The following is a 6,000-nucleotide window of genomic DNA, read 5'->3' as shown; positions in this document are numbered from 1 at the left end:
ATCAAGGACTTCAAAAAGAAAATCAGCCATGTCAAGGACACCACTGTCTTGCTTCCAGACAAACTAAACACCTTCTTTGCCCACTTTGAGGATAATACAGTGCCACCGACGCTTCCCGCTACCAAGGACTGTGAGATCTCCTTCTCCGGGGCCGACGTGAGTAAGAAATTTAACGTGTTAACACTCGCAAGGCTGCCCTATCCACATCAGCGGAACAGCAGTGGAGAAGGTGGATAGGGGGTGCGCCCTCTGTAGTTTCTTCGGTGTACACATCAAGGACAAACTGAAATGGTCCACCGACACAAACAGCAGCACAACAGTGCCTCTTCAACCTCAGGAGGCTGAAGAAATGTGGCTTGTCACCTAAAACCCTCACAACCTTTTACAGATGCACGATTGAGAGCATCCCGTCGAGCTGTATCACCGCCTGGTATGGCAACAGCACTGCCCACAACCACAGGACTCTCCAAAGGGTGGTGCGGTCTGCACAATGCATCACCAAGGGGGCAAACTACCTGACCTCCAGGACACCTACAGCACCCTATGTCACAGGAAGGCCAGAAATATCATCAAGGACAACAACTACCTGAGCCACTGCCTGTTCACCCCGCTACCATCCAGAAGGCGAGGTCAGTACAGGTGCATCAAAGCTGGGACCGAGAGAATGAAAAACAGCTTCTATCTCAAGGCCATCAGACTGTTAAACAGCCATCACTGACACAGAGAGGCTGCTGCCTACATACAGACTTGAAATCATTGGCCACTCTAACAAATGGATCACTAGTCACTTTATTAATGCCGCTTTAATAATGATATTTACATATCTTGAATTACTCATCCCATATATGTATACTGTATTTTATACCATCTATTGCATCTTGCCTATGCCACTCAGTCATTACTCATCCAAAAATGTATATGTACATATTCTTATTACATCCCTTTATTTAGATTTGTGTGTATTAGGTAGTTATTGTGATAATGTTAGATTACTTGTTAGACATTGCTGCACTGTCAACTAGAAGCACAATAATTTCGCTACACTCACAATAACATCTGCTAACCATGTGTATGTGACAAATAAAATTTGATTCGATTTTTGAAAGGAGGGATTTCTGTGGTAGCATTAAGTGTGGAGGTGGAGCAATTGAAGTTGAAGATTATTGGTGTTTATGATGCCCGTTTTTTGGTGTGATGTAGACCCGATGGTGAGCGTGGTGAAACTGAGGAGTCACTGTCAGTCCCTGCAGTTTTTACCCGACAAAGTTATGTTCGGATATAGTATCAGTTATCTTGTTAGAGCTTTTGTGCTGACTCCACTGAAGTGGGAATGTGGGAATGTGTGCAGGAACGCATTGTGTCAACTACAGGGGTGCCCATGTTGCTGGAGATCGGAAGTATCCGGTACAAGAGAGGCAGGTTAGTTGAGGTGGCCAGAATCAGAGTAGTGCAGAAGGTGTCATATGATGAGGCAGTGAAGAAAGTAGAGGAGGATCTGTCAAGGGTGATGGATCCGGAGAGGATCCCTGTGAGTAGAAGATCTGTGCCAGCACAGAGGGATAGGCCAACGAGTGATATACAGTGAATTCAGAAAGTATTCAGACCCCTTCCCCTTTTCCACATTTTGTTACGTTACAGCCTTATTCTAAAATGTATTAAATAAATACAAATACTCCATAATGACAAAGCAAAAACAGGTTTGTTGAAATTTTTGCTTAATTATTGAAAATGAAAAAAACAGATATACCTTATTTACGTAAATACTCAGACCCTTTGCTATGATACTCAAAATTGAGCTCAGGTGCATCCTGATTCCATTGATTATCCTTGAGATGTTTCTACAACTTGATTCTAGTCCACCAGTCGTAAATTCAATTGATTGGAAATAGTTTGGAAAGGCACACACCTGTCTATGAAGGTCCCACATTTGACAGTGCATGTCAGAGCAAGAACCAGGCCATGAGGTCGAAGGAATTGTAATTAGAGCTCCAGAAACAGGATTCTGTCGAGGCACAAATCTGGGGAAGTGTAGCAAAGAATGTGTGCAGCATTGAAGGTCGCTAATAACACAGTGGCCTCCACCAATCTTAAATAGAAGAAGATTGGAACCACCAAGACACTTCCTAGAGCTGGCCGCACTCTTTGGTCTGAATGCCAAGTGTCAAGTCTGGAGGAAGCCTGGCACCATCCCTAGGGTGAAGCACGGTGGTGGCAGCATCATGCTGTGGGCATGTTTTTCAATGGCAAGGACTGGGAGACTAGTCAGGATTGAGGGAAAGATGAACGGAGCAATGTACAGAGATCCTTGATGGAAACCTGCTCCAGAGCGATCAGGACCTCAGACAGAGGCTGAAGGTTCACCTTCCAACAGGACAAGGACCCTAAGCACACAGCCAAGACAATGCAGGGGTGGCTTTGGGACAAGTCTCTGAATGTTCTTGAGTGTCCCAGCCATAGCCCGGACTTGAACCTGAGCAGAAATCTCTGGAGAGACCTGAAAATAGCTGTGCAGCAACGCCAACCTGACAGAGCATGAGAGGATCTGCAGAGGAGAATGGGAGAAGCTCCCCAAATACATTTACATTTACATTTAAGTCATTTAGCAGACGCTCTTATCCAGAGCGACTTACAAATTGGTGCATTCACCTTATGACATCCAGTGGAACAACCACTTTACAATAGTGCATCTAAATATTTTAAGGGGGGGAGGGGGGGTGAGAAGGATTACTTTATCCTATCCTAGGTATTCCTTAAAGAGGTGGGGTTTCAGGTGTCTCCGGAAGGTGGTGATTGACTCCGCTGTCAAATACAGGTGTGCCAAGCTTGTAGCGTCATACCCAAGAAGACTCAAGTCTGTAATCACTGCCAAAGGTGCTTCAACAAAGTACTGAGTAAACGGTCTGAATACTTATGTAAATGAGATATTTCAATTTTTATTTTTAATAAATGTGCAAAAAATTATATAAACCTGTTTTTGCTTTGTCATTATGGGGTGTTGTGTGTTGATTGATGTGGAAAATGTCAAGGGGTTTAAATACCTTCCGAAAGTACTGTTCTTCCCAAGTCAGGTGCTTAAGGCAAACTGGGTCACAGTTAAGCAGTGTATGTTTACCTCAGATCTCTTCTCGTGCCGTCATTTGAAAAACTCTGTTACAGTACAGCTTTTGAAAATATCTTACGGTCCAGAGCTACATTTAGAAAGATCTACTGTATATCATGCAAGAACTTACATTCTAAAAAGTTAAGTTTTACTGTATATCTGCATCCTGCTAAGACAGTGGTTGAAACACAATGCGCTGCATGCTGTTATGAATTAGCTTACTACGAGGTGTAGCCCAATTCATTTTTACAACGTGCTGTAAGTATGATATACAAATGTGAGGTCTTTGATTGTTCTTTCGAGTGACTGAACTTTATCTCCTTGGAGACTACTGAGAAAAACAACCATCCTGCCCAAACCATTTACTGTCTGTCAGCTTTGATCTTTTAGTCCCAAATGTACAGCTGATGCACATTTAGCCAGGTCCCAGATCTGTTTCTGATTTACCTCCTATAGTCATTGTCATGCAAGACAGCAAAATTTGTAAATGCGTCAACTTCTTGTTTTATTTTTCATTTGAGTATTTGTAAACAGTAATTTATACAGTGGCTACAAAATATGTTTACATCTCATGGACTGTCAGTCATTGCATACATTGATTCATAGCTCTGTCTATACATTTGAGAGCTTTATACCTGAGACGAGGCCATTAAAGCAATTATGCAAGTAAAAACACAATCTTGAGTCTGTAATTTAGCCCAACAGCAGGGACTGCTAATCACCCCCTGCTGTTGGGGTAAATTACAGTCTCAAGATTGTGGCTATAATTGCTTTAAATGTATATTCAAAGTTCAACAAGTTATGAAGTTAGGGGCTACCTGCATAGGGCTACCTGCCTTCACATCGTCTGGCTCTGAGGATCTTCCCTCAGAGACGATGCCATTCCCCAAACTATTTAATAAAGTTTCATATTGCATTCTGTCTTTGTTGTTCATTCAGTTACGCCTGTGCTCCATTGTACTCCAACTGTAAACAGTTTCTGTCTGTATGAAGGGGAAATATAATTCCATTATAGCTCAGCATCTTATGGGACCTGCGACTATGGGGAGCTGAGATAACAGTTGCACACCAGAGCAATTTCCAACCAGACCAGAAGTTTGACAAGTGACATTCTAGTTATGGAAATGAAGCTAGTCTGGTCTGGGAAGTGCCATTAATACTGCAAAGCGTCATGTGCCTCTGATTTAGCAAAGGTCTGTGACGTCAAACTAGGTAGACCCGTGTACAGCCCACACAGGTGTGTAATGAGTAATTTTGTGGTGGGAAAAACATAGAACCGCTGTATTTAGTTTTAAAACAGTAATTTTCATGTCACGCAATACGCAATAAAAACAGTTGTGTTTATTGGCCTACTTTTGAGTAGTGTTTAATCTCAGAGTTGAATGAACGTCAATTTGTATAATTTCTTGTTTTTTTGTGTGAAATTGTTATTGTTTGTCAATTTGTATAATTTCTTGTTTTATTGTGTGAAACACTCATATGTACAGTGCCTTCAGAAAGTATTCACACCCCTTTTACTTTTTCCACATTTGTTTTGTTACAGCCTGACATTTCTGAAATTAAAACTAAATGAAAAGCTGAAATGGCTTGAGTGCTCAACCCCTGTGTTATGGTAAGCCTAAATAAGGTCAGAAGTAAAAATGTGCTAAACAAATCATATAAGTTACATGGGACTCATTCCATGTTCAATAATAGTGGTTAACATGGTTTTTAATGACCACCCCATCTCTGTACCCAATGCATACAATGATCTGTAAGGTCCCTCAATTGAGTAGTGACTTTCAAGCACAGATTTAACCACAAAGACCAGGGAGGTTTTTCAGTGCTTCGCAAAGAAGGGCACCTATTGGTAGATGTGAAAAAAGCAGATGCTGAATAACCTCTTGAGCATGGCGAAGTTATTAATTAGGACTTTGGATGGTGTATCAATACACACAGTCACTAGAGTAAGATACAGGCGTTTTTCCTAACTCAGTTGGCGGAAGGGAAGGAAACTGCTCAGGGATTTCACCAAGACACCAATGTTGATTTTAAAACAGTGATATGTGATATGAGAACTGAGGATGGATCAACAACATTGTACTTACTACACAAAACTAACGTAAGTGAAAAGGAGGAATCCTGTAAAGAATTAACATATTCCATTTGCAACAAGGCACTTAAGTAATACTGTAAATACATATATATACATATATTTTTTTAACTTTTTGTCCTGAATGTTTGGGGCAAATCCAACACAACACATCACTGAGTACCACTCTTCATATTTTCACAGGCAAAATCATAGAGGAAAACCAGGTTCCGTCTGCATTCCAATAGGCACTGGGAGAATAATTAAACTTTCAGCAGGACAATAACCTAAAACACAAGGCCAAATCTACACTGGAGTTGACGAAAATGAATGTTTCTGAGTGGCCTAGTTACAGTTTTGACTTAATTAAATCGGCTTGAAAATCTAGGGCAAGACTTGAAAATGGCTGTCTAGCAATGATCAACAATCAACTTGACAGAGCTTGAATAATGTTTTTGTAGAGTAATGGGCAAATATTATACAATCCAGGTGTGCAAAGCTCTTAGAGACTTACTCAAAAATAAACAAAGCTGTAATCTCCGCCAAAGGTGCTTCTACAAAGTATTGACTCAGGGGTGTGAAAATGTGCAAACATTTCTAAAAACATGTTTTCACTATGTCATTATGGGGTATTGTGTGTAGATGGGTGAGAATTGTTTTTATTTTAATCAATTTTGAATTAAAGCTGTAACACAAAAAAAATATTAATAAGTAAAGGCTTATGAATACTTTCTGAAAGCAATGTACATTTTATTTAATATGTTATGAATTTCATCGTTTAGTATATTGTTGATATGCTGATGTTTCACACCCATGCCTTGTAAGACAG

The sequence above is a fragment of the Oncorhynchus gorbuscha genome, linkage group LG15, assembly GCF_021184085.1.
Source record: "Oncorhynchus gorbuscha isolate QuinsamMale2020 ecotype Even-year linkage group LG15, OgorEven_v1.0, whole genome shotgun sequence".
Taxonomy (NCBI): domain Eukaryota; kingdom Metazoa; phylum Chordata; class Actinopteri; order Salmoniformes; family Salmonidae; genus Oncorhynchus; species Oncorhynchus gorbuscha.
Note: the sequence above shows the minus strand (reverse complement) of the source record.